Here is a 21,941-nt window from a genome sequence, read left to right on the forward strand (position 1 = left end):
TAGTTTTGTTAGGGCCTTGTGCCCGTGCAGGTTGCCGGTAGCCAATGGTATTGGCTGGCCAGGATCACGAGTTCCACAAATTAGTAAACGAGACTTCTGTTCAAATATGAGAACTTTACTGAACTTGATGAGGTACAAGGGACAGCGAGTACACAGTCTTAAGCACTTTTCATTCACAGCAAGAATTGTTTTCACTGACATCATTCTTCCACTGTAGTCTGCTCCAGGGCCGGTATATCACACTGTTTTGCCCTACTTTGTCACAGACTAGCTTGTCACCACAGTACAGTTCAGCAAGTTCCTCTGTACCCGCTCAGCAGTTTCCCATCCTTTTGCTATGGCCGCCCTGGATCTACTGCTCTGGACTCTCAGGGTGAGTCTCCATGGGCCGTATTGTCGGTGCTTTGGACGGAGCGGAAATCCCTCTCCACCAAAAGCGCCCCCCCTTCTGTACACACGGTGATTCCGGATGTGCTCATTGAACACATCTGGAATTGCCGCATCGTATACATAGAGTAGGTTATTTACCTTGCGGAGACTGTGTCTCCACAAGGTAAACAGACATGCTGCGGTCTAAAAAGACGTGCTGCATGTCCGGAAGCGCAGGGCCGCTGGATGCGTGTTCACACGCATAGTGGAGACGGGATTTCATAAAATCGCCTCCACTATGCTGTAACATCTGGACGCTGCAGATTGAACGCTGTGCCTGTATGCAGTGTTCAACCCGCAGCTTATCCGGATGTAATATGGCAAGTGGAAACATACCCTTAATAATCCCACAGTCTCAACATTCTTTTGGTCTGTATCTTCGGCGTTTATCAAGGTCAGGGTTTCTTATGACACATCGTCCTATCCAAGGACCCCTTTAACTCCTTTACCCCCGAAGGTAGTTTGCATGTTAATGACCAGGACAAGTTTTGCAGCTCTGACCACTGTCACTTTATGAGGTATTAACTCTGGAACACTTGAATGGATCCTGGTGATTCTGACACTGTTTTTTTCAGGACATATTGTGCTTCATGATAGTGGTAAAATTTCTTCAGTATGACTTGCATGAAACGAGGGGATTATAGGGAGAAAAATGGGAAACGCAAGCTTCTAAGTGTAGTAGTTAGTTATCAAAGGTATATACTCAGTGTGAATACACTCACCTATTTGGTGTCTTGAGATACTGCATGTAGATCCAGACCCTGGATAACTCCATTCCTCTTTCCATTCAGTTTGCTGCAAAGATCTGTGAACTAGTGAGATCACTGGACAGCGCTTTCATAGGTTATAACACTTGGTGAATGTTTTTCCCAGCAATATGCGCTCCTGAAGGATGATGATGGAACTTGATATTTAGATTCAAGGATGATTTTTATTTTTAATTCAAAATAGAATACAACTGGTTTCGACTGCTAAGAGTCTTCCTCAGGTATAATGTCAAGCATATAAACGGATCTGTCTGAACACATTTTATAGCAGATCTCCCTGCATGTGGTTTTGGGTGGGGGCTGAAAGGTCTGTTTTTCAGACACACCCAGATACTCAGATATGCAGGATTTTGCACTCTGAGGAATGGAACAAAACCCACATACCAAATAAATGTTACACAAAAAGTTTCACACAAAAAATTTTCACATAAAAAACAATTAAAAAGCATATATATAAAAATATTCCAAACAAATTTTTCACACTAAAAATTTTTTTTTTCCCTTTTCTGAAAACACTATAAATATAATAAAACTATATGTAAAATTTCTTTAAAATGTTATTAAACATACTGAAGTGTGATTTGATACAAAAATATAAAATCCTACAAACATGTACATTATAGCAAAATTTAAAACTCTTCCTTTTTTTTTTCTTTCCATGTGATGACTGTTTCCAAAAACCAAATGGAAAATTTCGATATTTCATTCATACATGTATAAAACTCATATACAATTTCATACCTGTCGATTTTTTTTTAATTTAAATATCATATACCCTCTATAACATCATTTAATCCATCTGGGTATAATGTCCCCAGACGGAAGATCCAATATGATTCTTTCCGGTTTAGCTTTTGTATCCCATTAGTACAATTCTCAGGTATTTGCTCCAGCGGAGTCACGGAAATATTGAATGTTTTATTATGCTTCAAACATAAGTGTCGGGATAAACTCTGCTTTAAAAAAACATTTTTAGTATTGTGTCTGTGGCCATTCATACGGGATCGTAAGGACTGAGTGGTCCGACCCACATATTGCAGCCCACAGGCACAGGTGATAGCATATATAACAAAATCACTATCACACGTTAATTTTGCGTGATTGCTATGGTTTCACCCGTACTGTACGACGTAATGTACTGAGTCATATGACTGATAATTTCACAGGTGCAACATTTTCGGGAACCACATCGATAGATATCCAGTTTGACAGCATCAGTTTCATTTATCCTAATTTTATCTTTTTTCTTTATACATTCCCGTTCCTTATCTTTGGTCATTCTGAGATTACTAGGGGCAATTATACCCTTCACCGTTTGGCCCCTACGAAAGGTAATATTGGGTCTATCTGGTAAAAGTTTTTTCAAAAGTGTATCCTTTTTCAAAGAGTACCAATATTTGTTTAAAATATTTCTTATCTCTGTATTACTACGATTAAAAGCGGTAATAAAATTGTACTGCCACCCATGTTTTTTTCTTTCCTTATTCCTATTTTTGTTTACATTAATTATCTGCTCAGGTTTTTCTCCTCCTCCTTTAGTTATCGCCTCTTCCACTTCCTAGTTTTTATTGTTCTCTCTAGATAAACATTCCTGCTGAGTTCTTTCTAGATTAGTTCTGTATGCTGCCATGATTAATCGTTTTGGATATTTCTTATCCGTAAACCTATCAATGAGAATTTTCGATTGTTCCACATAATCTTCCTTATTGGTATTGTTTCTCCTAATTCTGCGGAATTGGCTATAAGGAATGTTTTGCTTCCATTTTTGATGGTGTGCACTTCGATAATCGAGGAAACCATTTGTGTCAGTTTTCTTGAAATATGTTTTCGTGCAAATTTTTTTTTTTTATGGGATATTTCTTGATCAAGAAAATTTATTTTTTCCTTATTAACCTCTGCAGAAAAAGTAATACCCCAGTCATTCCTGTTTAATGCCACAATAAATTCTTGAGCTTCAGCTTCAGTGCCTTTCCAAAATACAATTAAATCATCAATAAAACGACGATAATATGTTATGTTACAGTAAGGTTGCCGACACAGGGGCGATGAGGACTCGAAGCACCCCATGAAAAGATTTGCGACACTTGGCGCTACCCGAGTCCCCATTGCAATGCCAAGCCGCTGTGTATACAATTGCCCCTGGAAGGTAAAAAAGTTATGTTCTAATATGAATTTTAAACCCCTTATTAAAAATTGTCTCTGTTGTTCTGGCATATCTGCTATCCCATTCAAGTAATGTGAAACTGAATTAATTCCCAATATATGATCAATAATGGAGTAAAGGACATGTACATCTAAAGTTATAAACATGTACTTTTCTTCCCAAACGAAATTTTCGCATTCTTTTATTAATTGACTGGAGATCTGCAGGGAGATCTGCTATAAAATGTGTTCAGACAGATCCGTTTATATGCTTGACATTATACCTGAGGAAGACTCTTAGCAGTCGAAACCAGTTGAAAATTTTTTGTGTGAAACTTTTTGTGTAACATTTATTTGGTATGTGGGTTTTGTTCCATTCCACAGAGTGCAAAATCCTGCATATCTGAGTATATGGGTGTGTCTGAAAAACAGACCTTTCAGCCCCCACCCAAAACCACATGCAGGGAGATCTGCTATAAAATGTGTTCAGACAGATCCGTTTATATGCTTGACATTATACCTGAGGAAGACTCTTTAGCAGTCGAAACCGGTTGTATTCTCTTTTGAATTAAAAATAAAAATCATCCTTGAATCTAAATATCAAATTCCATCATCATCCTTCAGGAGCGCATATTGCTGGGAAAAACATTCATTCAGTATGACTTGCATTTATTTGTGAAAAAAATGGAAATTTGGCAAAAATTTGGAAAATTTTGCAATTTTCATACTTTGAATTTTTATGCCCTTGAATCACAGAGATATGTCACACAACATAGTTAATAAATAAAATTTCCCACAAGTCTACTTTACATCAGCACAATTTTGGAGCCAAAATTTTTTTTTTTTTAGGAAGTCATAAGGGTTAAAAGTTGACCAGCGATTTTTATTTTTACAACAAAATTTACAAAGTCATTTTTTAGGGACCATATCACATTTAAAGTCCTTTTGAGGTGGTCTATATGAAAGAAGATACCCAAAAATGACACCATTCTAAAAACTGCACCCCTCAAGGTGCTCAAAACCACATTCAAAAAGTTTATTAACACTTCAGGTGCTTCACAGGAATTTTTTGAAATTTTTTTTTCACAAAAAATTGACTTCAGATCCAATTTTTTAAATTTTTACAAGGATAACAGCAAAAAATGGACCCCAAAATTTGTTGTGTAATTCCTCCTGAGCATGCAGATATCTTATATGAGGGAGAAAGCCAGTGTTTGGGTGCACAGCAGAGCTCGGAAGGGAAGGAGTGCCGTTAGACTTTTTGAATGCAAAATTTGCTGAAACAATTGGCGGATACCATGTCGCGTTTGGAGAGACTCTGATGTGCCTAAACAGTTCCCAATAAGTGAAACCATTTTGGAAACTAGACCCCTCAGAGAATTAATCTAGATGTGTGGTGAGCATATTGAACCCTCAGCTGCTTCACAGAAGTTTATAACATTTGGTCATAAAAAAAAATTTTTTCCCCACAAATAATAATAATAGTAGTAATAATAATCTTTATTTTTATATAGCGCCAACATATTCCGCAGCGCTTTATAATATGTTTTTAGCACAAAATATTGCATTTTCATAAGTGTAACAGGAGAAATTGCACTATAAAATTTGTTGTGCAATTTCACATGAGTTTGCCGATACCACGTATGTGCGGGAATACTACTTTTGAGGCACAGTGCAATGCTCAAAAGGGACGAGGTGCCATATTGAAGTTCAGATTTTGGTGGAATGGTTTGTGGGTTCCATGTCAAATTGGAGGAGCCCCTGAGGAGCCAGAACAATAGAAACCCCCTATACAGCTCTGGCAAAAATTAAGAGACCACTGCACATTTTTATAAAAATAAGCTTCTCTACATGTCTGTCCCGACAGGGCTGTGGGGATACTCCGTACCGGGCCGGTTCTTAAGGGGATGTGTCACAGCAGCAGTGACCCGGTCCGTGGCCCTGGGCGTCCAATGAAAAATAATGATTAAAGGCGAAATAAAGTTTATAAGAGATGGTTCGTGACGCGACCTGTGGTACTCGGCCAAAGATGGCCGACGCTGCTTAGAGAGGCCGCTGGGGCTGATGGTGATGCAGCAGAGTTGATACAGCTATCCACACGTAGAGCTTAGTCCCAGGGCAATTATATTGTTAAAGATGGTGATGATTGATGTAGTGCAAGGTGGATGGGACAGTAAATAACTCCAAAGACACCGCAGGGTGCAGTTTCCACACTTTTACTCACGGTTTGAAGTGCAGGCCCGGGCACTAGTTACAGATGACATTGGAGGTCCGGGGAGTCTGGAAGCAACTTAGGATCCACTAAGCCAGATGGATTTTGAGGCCTCCTTGCTGCCTAAAGCTATGCTCAGTCCTCTGTTCCTTATTGTTCTGAAGTACTTGCCTGTATGGCAGGCAGTTTGAGCCTATTGCAGGTGTTGCTCCTTTATGGCGGCTCAGGGCTCTGGTCTGCTGCTGTGCCTTCGGGTGATTGCTGGGCCAGGAGACCTGCAATCTTCTGACCTCTGGATTTAGCTGCTGGGACTGTTCTACCCATCAGCCACAGACTCTGGCATCCAGCATCTAGCACTGTACTCTGGGGTGAGCTTGGTTACAGCTCCACTCCCCAGGTTCTCTTTCACTTCTCCTCTCTCCTCTCTTCACTCAGTCTCTGTCTCTCTCAGTCCCAGACACTGACTGACTGACCCCTCCTCCAGGCCAGAACTAATAGAGAAGCTCCCCTGAAATCGGGTTTAGAGCTCCCCCTTCTAGTCTGAAGTCAGGAAGTGTTGGATGTAAGTGTTATCTGGTCAGGGAACCCCTCCTTGCTTCCAGGCATGTCATCACCCCCTGTGAGGGAGGCAATGCCATTGTGGCATCTGGACTCCTGGGGTGCCACATCTGACAGCACGTGTGCAGTATATTGTGTAAATATATGTATAAATTGTATATGTATATGAGCATGCTGTATATAAACGGAATGTTCTGTGTGTATATACTTTATACTTATAAATGTGGCACCCACTAGGGCCTTGGGTACTTGGTACTGGGCCGGTCAGTTCCTCAGGGGATGTCACGGCAGCAGTGACTCGGTCTGTGGCCCAGGGCGTGCAATGAAAATAAAGATGATGACTTTGGGGAATAAAGATAGGAATAATTTGTGACGCCACCAGTGGTGTTTGGCAATGATAATATGGTTCAGATCCACTGGGGCAGTTGGTGACGCAGCAGAGTTGGTACAGCTCTCCATCGGTAGGGCTAGGCCCCAGGGCAGTTATGGTGTTTAATGAGATGATGGTGGTTGTAGTGCAAGGCAGGTGATGCTGTAAATAAATCAGAGAACACAGTGGAGTGCAGTCTTCACACTTTTACTCACAGTTTTTCCAGTTAAAATCCGCAGTCGGGGTGCCGTGTCCTCCGGGTCGAGGGCCCAGCCAGTTCTCAGGTAATTTGGGGAATGCTGTTCCAGAACCCCCTTCCGATGTTCCTTTCCTGGCCATCTCACTGCGCTGGCTTCCTCCTCCCCTACCTTATGCCTCATACACACTGTTCCAAGTCAGCAGCCTTGGATCCGGTCGGGCGACGTCGTCTAGGTCCCCTTGATCCTACGTGGCTGCCTTTTCAGCAAATGTGTGTGGGTTAGGCTGTAGCATATACAGACACTGCAGCCTCAGGTTTTCTAGCTGAGTCCTCAGTTTCTTCACTAGTCTGGGGCCGGTCCCCCTACTGTGACCTGGTCCCACCACCCAACTACAGTCGGCGTGGATTCGGGCACCACGAGTGGATTCTTCACTTCCCGTGCCCCCAGGACCCCTTCTTTCTCCTCTCACTCTTCTCTAGTCTTGGGATGAGCTCCTCACTACTCCAGTCCCCAGCACTAACTGAACTCACTGCTCTCACTGTCACTCCCTTAAGCTCCTCCCCTTCTCAACTCACACCCTCTACCCAGCTCCTCCCTGGCCTGAAGAGGTCTAGTGTTGGGTGCTAGTGTGTGGATACTAGGTAGTGTCCCCTCCTTACCCAAGAGTGGAGTACCACATCTCTGGCTGAGGTGTAGTACCTCTGTGGCGACTGGACCCTCAGGAGTGCCATATATATATATATATATGTGTGTGTGCTTGTACACACTATGTGTCTGTATACTGTATATACAGTGTGTAGTGTATGTTTCTGTATTTATAAAATATATATATGGAATAGTGCCATTTACTATACTATTCCATACTTTCCCAGTAGAGGAGTCAGACACGAACACCGGCCAGAAGACACTTTTTTTATATAAATCTGTTGCTGTCATCTTTCAGCATTTCTGCAGCATTTTTTTCCCTATTTAAATGAATGGAACACAAAAAGGCAAGTGAAAAAGCTGTGAAAAAGCAGAATATTTCCTGCCAACACTGTAACAATCTGCAGCAAAAATGGTGTGTGTGAACAGACACTATAGGGGTTTTCTGATAATGTAAAAATAATTAGCATGACATGATAAATCCCCTGCGGCTCCTGCACTGATGCTCTGGGGGGTCTCCGCCAGTCTCAGCACTGGACTGCAGTCAGGTGTGGCAGCACCTTATAGTATAGCTGCAAAGTGAATAATAACAATCAGGGACCCCAAAATATCGGCCATGGAGCCAAAGGGGATTTAGCAGAGTAGTTAGGGGGACATGTAAGACTTTTTTATAGCTTTTTATTCTGCTGTTTTGAGGTAGGATGTAGAAAAAGACGGCAATTTTGCAAATGTTTTCTATTATTTGACTGTATGGCCCTCTTCACACAACTGGGTATCATGTTTTTCACAGATGCCATGTTTCCCCTATTTAACCTACGGTGCAGCACTCATGTCTGTGTTTTACCAGCAGCACAGATGACAAGGGCCAATACAAGTCTATGGGTCCATGTAAACATGCTGTCCGTGTGCTGTACGTGTGCCGTCTGTGTGCCGTCCGTGTTTAACATGGAAAGTATATGAGATGCTGTGTAATTTCATTTCCAGTATCCATACCGGAAAAACACGGATGGCATATGGACGACACACTGATTGAAAACTTTGGTGACAATGATATCAGTGTAAAATGTACGTGTTTTAAATGCACATGTGAAGGGGTCTAACAGTGTTGTTGGTGGAATATTTCAGGATCGGGATTCTCCACTTTGAATTTCCCCGTTTTGTCTAAAACCGGCCCTACCTGGACCTGTGGTTCAGTCGCGGTGGTGTATTGGGAGAGAGGTGGAACTCCCAATGTGATTCCCATAGGGGCTAAGGACGCTGTGTGCGTTGCCTGCAGGACAAGGACTCTTATGGACTTTATCTTTGTTTTACCTTTATGCCAGAAAGGCTCTGTTTATTTTTCTGAGCCCTGCTAAGGATTATGCTGTCTACGATAAACCATCAGGTGAATTACTACCAAAACTGCTCCTGTGTCTACCTTGTGAAGCAGCGGAGTGAGTCAACTCCTCACAATGTGTAGAGCGTTATCAGCCAGAACTTACAATGCTTAAGTCCAAGATTTCCACTAGTGACCACCCTAGTGACTTCATAACCACCCAAGACAGGAAGTGTTGTCATAGGGATTTTGGTACACCAGAATAATGCCTAATAATTAAAAATCAACCTTTTTTGTCTAAAATAGAATTTAGTATGAATTATATTGGAGCTCTATGTTAAAAATTACATTTACGTAGATGATTCTATGAAAACATTCTTCTAACAAACTCTCCAGCTTGGAAAACTTATTTTTTCATGGTCAATCTTAATTAATATAAGGAGTTCTGTGTTCAGAATCTCCATCTCTTGGTCAGATTATAACTGGTTACAAAGAGGGTCTCTTTCTGGAGGACCCTTCCTGTATGACACAGACATCTCGATATCTGGACGAGTGTGTGTCTAGCAGTCCGTGTGTTCTTCTGTGTGTTTGCTTGAGCCTAGAATGTAGAGGCATAACTGTGTATGTATGTGCTCTCTATACATGTGTGTATGTGCTCGGTTTATACATGCTTGTGCGCTATCTGTGTATATACATATGTGTGTGCCACAAACGGTGTGTATATAGCATCCATATTTATAAAAACTGGAAGCGCAGACAACAGTTTATAGGTGTACACATGTCGGCAATTGTCTAATGAACGAGCAAAATGCTGCTCATTTACCTAGTGATTAGAATGTTTAAGGCGGACCAAAAATTGTCGTTCACAGCAGCACATTGCCCGATGTAAACTGAAGATGTGCTGCTGATACTATGATACTGTATGGGGACAGATTGATCTAATAGTGATTGTTCTGTCCCAATCATTCTTCGTCATCATGAGTAAGGCCTGTTTCACACTTTAGTTTTTGTCCATCAGTCAAGATCCGCCGTTTTGCAAAAAAAGCGGATCCGCCATTTTGCTTGGCAGATCCGTTTTTTTTCCCATTGAGTTGCCTTACCGGCGGATCTTGACGGATGGCCATCCGTTGGATCCGTTTTTTTGCGGATCCGCCAAAATTTTGACATCCGCCGACATGCCCGAACGGAGCATGTAACGTTATTTCGGGCGGCAGGATCCGCACTTCTCACTGCGCATGGCTGAAAGACTTCACTCAGCCGGAAATTAAACCTAAACTCTGTTCTGCCGGCTGGAAAAAATCTCTCTCTCTCTCCTTTAAAATTGTTCATTCATCGGATTCATAAAAAAAAACGGTCCGGTGGCATCCGTTCACATCAGTTTAGCAGCGGATCCACTTTCCGCCATTTTGGCGTATTTTAACTGACACAAAAAACTGAAGTGTGAAACAGGCCTAAGGAGTAGTGATGGACGAGCACTAAAATGCTCGGGTGCTCATTGCCCGGGTCGAGCAAATTAGAATGCTAGGGTTCTCGACCCGAGCAACAAGCCCAATGTAAGTTTATGGGAAACTTGAGCATTTTTCTGGTGCCCCCCGGCGGTCTTTAAAGGGTCTAGAAATTGGGGAAATTGATGGGAACAATGCTCAAATGACGTGGTAACATCATGGGTGTTAGGGCTGGCGGAACGCACCAAATTATAAATAATAGTAGGTGCGTTCGCAGCCCGGGGTCCACCGTGCAGAGGTGGTACACTGCTGCTAGGTAATGGCAGAAGAATAGAGCGGCGTGAAAACAGTCACACGTGGATTACGTCACCCTGTGTGAACAGGGGCAAACTCTGTTGACTCACAGAGCCGCACAGCCGCTGAACGTAAATACCAGAGCCTGTTTAGCTCACAGAGCCCGGCCAAAAAGCGCACAGAAAGCGGCCACAGAACTCTACCCCAAGGACACAGGGTTAGAGTTCCTCTAGGCCCTCTGAGCGCACGGCGTCGCTGCCGCGAACGCCGCTATAGACGCTGGCTACGGAGTGTGGAGCACGTGCACTGTGGCATGCCGAGTCACTGATGGGGACTAATGCCTGACTCTGATTCTGCCCTACCTACACCTAAGCCTGGGCGCTAGAAGGCTAGGCTGCACAACACATGCGTACCAAGGGTAGGGGTTTCATAATGAGTCAGTCACCAGAGACATTCATGTGTGCATACAGCACTCACTCCTCATGGTCTGAAAATACAGAGTATCCTAGCGCATGGCCGAGCGGCCATGCAGACCTTTTATAGCCGCGAGCGTCCGGGACCTTTTATAGCCACGAGCTTCCTGGCTTCTCGGATGGGCCAATCCAAACAGGAGCAGGACCTGAGCACGTGACCTTCAATCTCCAACAGGAGATTACTCCATGAGCATGCTCAGTGGCCTGACATGAGGACTTAGTCCCTGGAGAATCTCGCTGCTGAGCAGCCTGCATTGCCATAGCTGTGCCAGAGGTGGCAGCAGCAAGCAAACCCATGGAGTTGGCCTGGACAGAGCGCCAGGACAGACAAATCTGCTGAGCAGGCTCCACTGTGGTTGAAGAAGAATGGGAGACCGCTGGGTGCAAGGCTCTGGATTCCTGCTGTGCAGTGGCAGGAACCTGACACCTAACAATGGGGAAGACCCCAGGAAGAATTTCTGATTCCCAGGTCACTGCTGTGGACAATGTTGTCAGTCTTACGCCACTTTTACAGACTCACAATAAAACATACAAAAACTAAACCAAAATGGATTTTCCTGTGAAATATGTGAAGGAACATTCTTTCCAGGGTAATGACTTGTACATAAGGCAAAATAAATAACCAAATACAAATATGCTCCTCCACACCTTGAGCTATGTTCACATGTAGCGTTTTTGATGCATTGCATAGCGTTGCTTTCAACCAAGACAAATGTATTCATTGGGAAATGTGATTTTACCATTTTATAACCTTAGCTTGCCATGTGGTGTGTGACACATCATCAGACACATCCTGTTTCATTTATGAAAGAGACACTCTGAAAGTCAGAAAGCCTAGTTTTATAGGACCATTAAGTGGCCTTTACTATTCTTAGAGATCCATCAGCCTGCTATGCTTTGTTGTTCCCATTATTAAACAGTTCGTCTCATATACAGTTATTGCCTATGCAGGGCTGCCAAAAATTAGGATGCACCTCAAAACCCCTTTGACGAGATGAACAGGAGGGCCTCTTGAAAAAATGGTCCCATTATTAGGAAGTGGGTCTCCCATAATGTTCGCCTATGCAGTGAGTGGCAAGGCTGCCCAAAATTTGGATGCACCCCAATACCCCTTTGAAGAGACATACAAGAGGGCATCCTGAAATCAATGTTCCCATTATTAGGAAATGGATGTCCTATACTGTTTGTCTATGCAGTGAATTCAAGTCCTGGCCAAAATTTAGATGCACACAAATACCCCTTTGAAGAGACGTACAAAAGGGCCTCCTGAAAACAATATTCCCATTATTAGGAAGTGGGTCTCCCATAGTGTTTGCCTATGCAGTGAATGCAAGGGTGGCCAAAAATTTGGAGCCACTCCAGTGCCCCTTTGAAGAGACGTAAAGGAGGTGTGACGGACTCAGCTCCTGCTGAGCCCATTTTTTGAGTGGACCCTCTGGGTCGTGGCACCCACCCACCGAGGGCGAGCTGACCTTGTGAGAATCCACCCCCTATACAGGGAGTGTCAGGGGCAAGACCAAGGGGGTGAGCCACCACGACTGCTGGGACCAGACGGCCGGCTCAGGGGACACTAGACGAGTGTCTGACAACAAGGACGAGCAGGAAGCAAGACGAGACTAGACGTAGGTGCAAGGTATCTTCATTAGAATAACACAAGATCACATACAGAGAAAACAAGCAAAACGTGCAAGGTGCGCGCGTGGGCACGCCAAGGTCCATAACATGGTACGTGCCAGATGGCACGCCTAGGCACAGGTAATGGCATGATGGCATCGGACTCCGGACTGCTGGCAAACCGACAGGGTCCAGGGATCAGGCTGCGGACGTCAGCTCCGGACATCAGGCCGTAGTCATCTGGTTCCGGACCTCTGGCAACGGTCGGCAGGTTCCGGGCATCCGGCAGGCAAACCAGGGTTCAGGCAAGGAGGCACAACAGATATCCAAGCAGGGTGCGTGTTTAGGGAACACGCCAAGGTCCAAGGCTAGGTGCGTGTGTAGGGGAAACGCCAGGGTCCAAGGCTAGGTGCGTGTGTAGGGGACACACCAGGGTTCAAAGCGAGGTGCGTGTGTAGGGGACACGCCAGGGTTCAAAGCGAGGTGCGTGTGTAGGGGACACGCCAAGGTTCGCAAACGAGACAGGGTGCGTGTGTAGCCACGCCAAAGCATAGAATAAGACAGTGCGTGTAGAGACACGCCAAGGTACAAGGTATAAGACAGAGTGCGTGTAGAGACACGCCAAGGTTCAAGGTACAAGACAGAGTGCGTGTAGAGACACGCCAAGGTTCAAGGTACAAGACAGAGTGCGTGTAGAGACACGCCAAGGTTCAAGGTACAAGACAGAGTGCGTGTAGAGACACGCCAAGGTACAAGACAGAGTGCGTGTAGAGACACGCCAAGGTACAAGACAGAGTGCGTGTAGAGACACGCCAAGGCACAAGACAGAGTGCGTGTAGAGACACGCCAAGGCACAAGACAGAGTGCGTGTAGAGACACGCCAGGGTTCAGAGCAGGGCTGCGTGCTAGGAGCTACGCAGGGACGCACACCTCACTGGCCAATGCACACGGCTGTAACGCCAGCACGAGGCATGACTAAGGCACAGGAGGGGGCAAAGGAACCTTCGTGCTAGGAGCCACGCCAGGGTTCAAGGCAGGGTGCGTGCTAGGAGCCACGCCAGGGTTCAAGGCAGGGTGCGTGCTAGGAGCCACGCCAGGGCACAAGGAAGGGCTGCGTGCTAGGAGCCACGCAGGGGGCACGCCACACTGGCCAGTACACACGGCTGTACACAAACACGTGGCACTTACCACGGCACAGGAGACGGCCAAGGGGAACCCACGCCGGGGTTCAATGCAAGGACAAGGCAGGGAACAAGGCAAGGAATACAGGCAGAAACAGAGCCAGGTCAGAGAGAGGACAGAGTCTAGCAGCGGAGCGTAGGCAGAAGCCCAGAGCCGGGCCAAGGGAAGACCTTGGGACTAGACAAAGAAACGAGCACTAAGGAGAGGAGAAATGGTGCGTGTGCCAGGGAGCACTACAGAGCACCATAGGAGAGAGCGAGGCAGAGCAAGCAAAGACTGAGACCATAGGGAGGAACACAAAGCAAGGAATAGCAAGGCAGAGAACACAGGGAGGACTACAAGTCAAAGCATAGCAAAAGCAAGACATGGCAAAACAGGCGAGGCAGAGAACAAAGGAAGGACTACAAGTCAAAGCATAGCTAAGGCGAGACATAGCAAAACAGACTAAGACAAAGAACAGCAGAAGGACTACAAGGCAAAGCAAGGCAAAGACAAACATGGCACGAGAGACAACACAAGACATGGCACAAGACAAGAGGCGGAATACGAGCACGGAGCGTGTGCAGAGACGCACTACAGAGCAAAGTGCAAGGGCACAGAATAGAGGGAGCAACCCCACAGACCCAGAGCCTTGCAGGGAAGCAACACAATAATCAGGCCCTGAGCATAGGAAGAGGCGGCCTGATATAGGGCATAGCACCTCCTCCTCCAGGTCAGGACCAGGGGAGAACTTCCGGGATTCTAGACATGACGAGATGATAGCAGAACCAGACAGTGCAGGATCTTAGGAAACGTCACATGATCAGGGTTTCAGACATGACGAGATGATCACCGAACCAACCAGTGCAGGATCCTAGGAAGAACACATGATCCGGGATTCTAGACATGACGAGATGATTGCAGAACCAGACAGTGCAGGATCTTAAGAAACATCACATGATCAAGGACTCCAGACATGACGAGAAGATCACAGAAGGCAGAGCAGAAACGCAGGGATCCTGCAGCTCAGACATGAGGTGAGTCTGCACACAGCTCTAGCGAACATGCAGGACAGCAGACAAAACATGCGCATGCACATCGCTCCAAGAGTTCTTGAGACAAACAGACATGGCAGACATGGCGGACGTGACAGGAGGGCCTCATGAAAAAAAGTTCCCATTATGAAGAAGTGGGTCTCCCATAGTGTTTGCCTATGCAGTGAAAGCAAGGGCTGTCAAAAAATTTGGAGCCACTCCAATGCCCCTTTGAAGAGATGTAGAGGAGGGCCTCTTGAAAAAAAAGTTCCCATTATGAAGAAATGGGTCTCCCATAGTGTTTGCCTATGCAGTGAATGCAAGGGCTGCCAAAATTTTCGAGATGTGGAGAAGGGCCCCATGAAAAAAAGTTCGCAAAATGTTGCCATTATAAAGGAGTGAGTCTCCTATACTTGTAATGCCCATGCACTAAGTGTATGGGCTGACAAACATTTACACCTGGGGGATATACATGAGCATATTGTATAACCATTTTTTTTGTACGGGCATCATAGGCACCCTTTAAAAAAATGATGTGGGTGTACATCGCGGACCACGGTCACCCTGGTGATATGGTGGTGGAGGATGATGATGAGGAGAAGGAGGAGGACAACAGCAAACTGCCAAACTCAGAAAGCGTATACCCATTTGTGGGTGTGAAGAGGTGTATGGGAATAGACCTCCCAAAAAAAAGACACTGCATTTGAGTTTATTTTACGCTGCTATCATTTGGTGGTGTAGAGAAGTCTGGTCCAATCCAGCCCTTGTTCATTTTTATAAGAGTCAGCCTGTCAGCATTTTCAGTTGACAGGCGGATGCGCTTATCAGTTATAATTCCACCAGCGACACTAAAAAAACCCCTCTCTGACAAAATGCTAGCAGCAGGGCAGGCCAGGACCTCGAAGGCATAGAGAGCCAGTTCATGCCACATGTCCAGCTTGGATACCCAATAATTATAAGGCACAGAGGAATCACAGAGGACATTGTTATGCTAAGCAAGGTACTCCTGCAGCATCTTCTCAAACTTCACACTCCTTGTGAGAATACCCCGCGATTGAGGGCCTGTGCGATAGGAGGGCCTGAGAAAACTCTCCCAGAACTTTGCCAATGTTCCCCTGCCTCTGCTGGATTGGAGTTGTGGCTCTATAGCCTGTACTCCTTGTGACATGATCCAGGTTGGATTATGACAGATAAATGGACAAGTAACCTTTTTTTTTCCTTAAGCTGTGTGCTTAAAATTAGTTTTGCCACCGGTGGCCATTAGGGTCATTGCACTGTGGTGGTTTCAGTTCTAGTTTTGCCCCCGGTGGTCGTTAGGGTCATTGCACTCTGGTTACTTTAGTTTAGTGCACGTGATTATAAAGCAGGTGTGATTGCTCTGGCTCTGACCTATAAAAGAGTGTCAGGTGTTGCAATCACTGGTGGTGATATTGGTCATTTCAACCATCCTTGGTGGAGGAAGGAGCTAGAGAGAGTTCCTTTAGCTCAGTCAGAGTCTTGGTGTGGAAGGAGCCACAGAGAGGAGTTCCTTGTAGCTCTGACAAAGCTTGGTGAAGCAGCAGCTATTCAGGAGGAAAGCTGCATTCTGGTGCTGGACTCTGTTGCTGGGAGCAAGAGCGCCAGAGCAAAGCTAAGTGGTGTTATCCCTGTTTGTACCTTTCCTTTTGTGTGTTTCAGTGCAGTGGTAGGATTAGTTTCTGCACCGTCCATTTCACTAGAAAGGGCTAGGTGCAGGGCGAGCTAGGGTTTTTAGGTATCCTGCTCGGCGCCAGGTGCGGAACCTGCATAGGGACTGTCAGGAGTGTAGAGACACTGACTCAGGGGAGTGCAGGAGGTCTCCATGTCCCCGATCCCTATCACAGGGCCCTCCATTGTATCGGTTTCCCTGGTGTTTCCCTTTATTATTTAAATTCGCCTTGCTGGAGGCAGTGTATCCAGATACACGTGTAATTCTAAAATTTGCCTGCTGGAGGTGATGTATCCAGCTGCACGTTATATTACTTAAATTAGCCCTACTGGAGGAGGTTTATCCAGGGTCATGTGTGTCAGAGAAATTAGTCCTGCTGGAGGCGGTGTGTCCAGTCACACGTAACCATCACACCTTGGTTGTCCAACGAACTGTGACCTCTGCCGCCAGCGTTTTCAGATGGGAATTTTTTAAATAATTCCGCAACAAGGGCCCTCTGGTACTGCCCCATTTTAGTAGACCTTTCCTCCACAGCAATAAGAGAAAGAAAGTTCTCCTTGTAGCATAGGTCTAAAAGTGTCACCAACCAGAAATAACTGTCACCCAAAATTTTCAGAAAACAAGGGTCACGGGAATGGCAGTGTACCATAAACTCAGCCATGCGTGCCAGACTGCTAAAAGGCAAGACTTCCATGTCCTCACTAAGAGGACGACTGACCATGCTCTCATCCTCCTCCTCCTCCCTGTCCTCAGGCCATCCACGCTGAGCAGATGGTATGACAGTTGTGCAGGTAGTACCATTTATAGCGCATGAAACTAGCTCCTGTTCTTCCTTCTCATCCTCCTCTTCCTCATTGTCACCCAATCCTCATTGGGATGAGATGAGGCTGGGCTGTGTGTAATCACCCGGTATGGTTCCTTGCTCCATCTCATCGTGCTCCACCTGTAATGCATCCTCTTTCATTGTGAGAAGAGAGCATTTCAGAACACAGAGAAGTGGGATGGTGATGCTAATTATGGCATCATCGCCGCTCACCATCTTGGTGGAGTCCTCAAAGTTTTGGAGGATGTTACATATGTCTGACATCCATGTCCACTCCTGAGGTCTTAGGTGTGGAGTCTGAACTGAATACCAATGGCCTTTTTGATGGTATTCAACAACTGCCCTCTCCTGCTCAAAAATCCTTTCCAACATCTGCAGTGTAGAGTTCCAAAGCATGGGGACATCACACACCAGACATTGAGCCAGAAGCTGCAAATGCTGCTGAATCACGGCAAGGGCGGTGGAAGCTGTAGCTGAGTTTCTAAAATGGGCACAAAGGCGGCGTACTTTGACAAGCAGATCCGGAAGCTCCAGGTAGGTTTCTAGAAACCACTGAACCACGAGGTTAAGCACATGGGCCAGGCATTGTACATGTGTGAGCTCACCTTGCCTCAGAGCCGCCACCAGATTCTGGCCATTGTCACAAATGACCATGCCTGCCTATAGGTTCAGCAGTGTCAGCCACAGATCTGCCTGCTCTTTCAGAGCTGTCCACAACTCAACAGCATTGTGCGGTTTGTCACCTAAGCATATTAGCTTCAGCACAGCCTGTTGCCACTTGGCTGAGGCAGTTCTGCAGTGCTTCCAGCTTGTGACTAATGTGGTCATTTCGGAGATGGAGACTGAAGAGGAGGAGGAGAAGGATGAGGTGCAGGAGCTGTAGACTGTGGGGGTAACCCTGATTGACGTAGGGTCCGCAATCCTCGGCATCGGGAGGACGTGTTCCATTCCAAAGTATGACTGAGTTCCAGCTTCCCCTATGTTAACCCAGTGAGCCGTCAGCGAGATGTACTGTCCCTGCACACAAGCATTTGTCCACGTGTCTGTGGTTAGGTGGACTTTCCCAGTAACTACATTGTTGAGGGCATGGTTAATGTTGTGGGACGCGTGCTTGTGTAATGCGGGGACAGCACACCAGGAGAAATTGTGGCGACAAGTGCTGGGACAAGAACGTGGATGTGCTTGCTGATAGTGCTATTTGACTGTGTGCATGCACCATGGACAAGGGATTGACTTGCCCGTACAACAGCGGAAGAAGCAGTGGTATCACCCGCAGTCACTGTTCCTGGACCCTGGTGTTCGGCCCACAAAGTTGGGTGCTTTGCTGCCATGTGCCTGATCATGCTGGTGGTGGTCAGGCTGCTAGTTTTGCTATCCCTGCTGATGCTGGCCTGGCAGGTGGTGAAAATGGCCTTTTGGGGTTATCGGCAGAGACTTTAAAAAGCAACCAGACTCAGGAAGACCTAAAAGTTGGACTGGCAACTTCTGATGTGTTGGTGTTACGGGGAATGGAAGATCGCTTTCTGTCTGCAGCCACCACACTGCTTCTTCCTGCCTGTTGGGGTGCTATGCCTCCCTCCCCATGTGTGCTGCTGTCCTGCTCTGCATGTCCTTCTTCCAGTTTGGGTCAGTTACTATATTATCCATCACCTCGACCTCCACTTCCACACCCTGGTCCTCACCCTGTCTTTCTGGCAATTGTGTATCATCATTGTCCACCTCTTGTGACACTTTCCAAATGTAGCCTTTGTGTGACTGTGGCTTCTCAAATATTTGGGCATGGCTACATGCGATCTCCTTTTGCCCTGCTTCAAGTGGACTGGGTGAGAGGCCCGAATCTATAAATGGAAAAGTGAACAGCTCTTCGTAGTGTCCAAGTGTGGGATCAGTTGTTTCTGGGCACTCAGCATGATGGGAAGAATGAGGATCAGGGTGAGGAATATCCGGTCCAGACTCATGGCTACTGAGACTTTACCATGTGGAAGACAGGGTGATGGTGGCAAAGTGACTGGAAGCATTATCCGCTATCCAACCAACAACCTTTTGACAATGCTCTGGGTTCAATAGTGGTGTGCTGCTGCGGTCCCCTAGTAACTGGGACAGGAAGGTCGGAAGAGAAGATGTGGGTGTTTGTTGTGGAACTATTTCAGCTTACCCACGGCCAAGGCCTCGGCATGCACCATCACCATCACGTCCAGTTCCCCATTCCTTGCCACTCGCCTTGCCCATTTTAAATGGAGGACAATATTTTCCACGTTCACTACAAATGGCTGAATTTGGAGTGAACTTATATGTGATTCGTGTGACGGACAAAACCCAGTTTCAGATATCTTGCCTGTAGGTAACTATTTTTTTTTCAGTAAACTGGTGTCAATAACTTGGGTAAGACACTGCATAAAAATTTAAATGGAGGCCTGAGATGGCACAATTTTGAACACACTGATATGTGATCCATGGGACAGAAAAACCCAGTTTAAAATAGCTGGATTTTTAGCGCTGTAATATGGAAAAGATCTGTCTGTATTCTGCAGTGCCAACAAGCAAATGGAACAGCATAACTGTGTTTTCTGGATAGCTTTTAAAGCAAATAATCAGAATTAATGTACAAAAAAAAATATTCCCGGCCCTTGATACCTGGGGCTATGTCTAGAAATATCTGCAATAGGCAGCAACAGCAGACAGAACTGGAATGGACCCTCTTGCTGTATGCACTGAAGTCTGCCACATACACTGCCTGCCTAGTACTGATATACTGTATATGCAGCTTTATTAGTCCTCAGTAGGACTGTTAGTTGAGATGGATATGTGTGTTAGATATGGTGTAACGAATAGACGTGGAGGCACAGATGATGAAGTTCACATTCGTTTTTTATTTTTTGAGTGGAACCTCGGGACCTCGGTCTGGGGGGCTCCAAAGGGGGCATAACTATTGAGCCCCAGGTATCTGTTGTAAGATCCCTCGAACAGGATCAGAGTGGAATACCTGGGGGACACAGGTGCTACCTCCAGTTAGACCCCGGACACGTGGAAGCTGTCCCAGCAGGACAAATGGGTAAACAGATATTACAGATATGGTGGAGCTGACTGGCGGACACTGGGTAAATAAGATGAAGCTGGCTCTGGTGAGGATAGTCAAGTTCCGGGTACATGGAAGGAAGCTGGCTCCAGCAACTTTAGCGATGTCCACGGGTTCGGATGGTAAGTGGCGGAACGGGATGGTACTTGAGTATATAGGTACAGATGTCGTCTAGGATAGCCGAACAACAGGTCACTGATATTATGCGGAAACAAACAGTATAAACAGAGTGCCAAGCTGAATGCTATAACAGCGCAGACAGAGCAGGGACAGAACCAGACTTAGCAAGAGTAGATACTCATTGCTATGGCACTCCCCCCATGGTGGAGAGGCCAGAAATAGTAATTAGTGCGCTGCCATTGGTTAATTGAAATTTTTAAATCAATGCACGCTATCCCTTTAAGAGACCGGAGGTAAGCACGAATGTAGAAAGCATTCTCCCTGGAGCCTGCTGGCAGCGTGCCAGGAAGTGGGGGAGAGAGAAGCAGCAGCAGGACGTCGAGGGACAGACAGAGAGTGAGGATCCTGACAGGGACCTTGCAGAGGTACAGTGGCAGCCTCGGGAGCAGGAGCAGGTGAGGGACCAGAACTGGGGGCAGCGCCAGAACCGGGTGCAGGGTCAGAACCAAGTGAGGGACCAGAACTGGGGGCAGCGCCAGAACCGGGTGCAGGGTCAGAACCAAGTGTAACATATGGTATAACCACACTAAGTACGAAGCAAACTAATCTCTCCCTAGATCTGCAGCAACTCTCCCTACACTAACTAATTCCGGAGCAGATAAAGACCTGATGACGCCATGCGGCCAGCCAATCACTGTAAAGCCACAACCAATATGGCTGCAAAATTACAGTGTGTGGCAGACAATCCCTCTCTAAAGAGTGCTAAACTTGCAGGGCGGGGAACTGAGCTCCTGTTGAGCAACCCCGGCAATGCTCGGTGAGCTCCAAGCAGTGAGATGCTCGGGCGAGCACTGAGTAATGGCGAGCATGTTCTCTCATCACTAGTAAGGAGGCCAGTAAACATGGCAACTTCAGGATTGTGGCTCGCGCTCATTTAAAGGTTTGAATTCAACATGTGTAGCTACAACCTAAATCTTTGAGTGTGATGGTGCAATATGTGAGTATTTAGGGCCCCACTTTAAACTTTTGTCCAGCGCCCCACTTTGGCGGGTGGCACAAGTTGAACCAATGATATGTCTGCCTCTAATGAGGCAGGAGATTTAACTGCTTATAGAACATTAGAAGAATAATTTAAATATGTATCCGCTTTATTACCTGTGTCACCAGAATGTCTGTCTCTCAATATGATGCCTCCTTTTTTATGTGTAATATGTTTTCTATTATTCCATTCTCTTTTCCTTTCTGTTCTTTCATGTCTTACTCTCAATCCTACACTTTTGTGTCTTTCTCGTCACTTCCTTTGTAAATCAGTTCTTCCAACCAAACATTAGAAAATAGTGATCAAGTAATTCACCAAAATAATCTGAGCAGTAAATGTTCCAAATCAAATAATTAACTCCTTAAAATACACAATAAGACAGGAAAATAAAAAAAAAGTCTTAGCTTGTCCTTTCCAACGTTTTGTAACAAATAAATACATTAGGAACTTGATTTGTTCAGTTACTCAACTATTGATGTTTAATATTTAATTTAGATTTTATTTTACGTATCATGCAGTAGTATATTGAATCATTAG

The 21,941-nt window shown here is 45.7% G+C and overlaps 1 protein-coding gene across 3 annotated transcripts in view; it reads left to right on the forward strand.

Moving 5' to 3' along the window:
* RASIP1 (Ras interacting protein 1) overlaps positions 1–21,941 on the forward strand; it is a 452,478-nt gene that overhangs the window by 161,635 nt on the left and 268,902 nt on the right. The gene's annotated exons all lie outside the window — the stretch shown is intronic.

This window comes from Dendrobates tinctorius, unplaced genomic scaffold (assembly GCF_039654945.1).
Source record: "Dendrobates tinctorius isolate UK_male_01 unplaced genomic scaffold, ASM3965494v1 ptg000184l, whole genome shotgun sequence".
In the NCBI taxonomy this organism is placed as follows: Eukaryota; Metazoa; Chordata; class Amphibia; order Anura; family Dendrobatidae; genus Dendrobates; species Dendrobates tinctorius.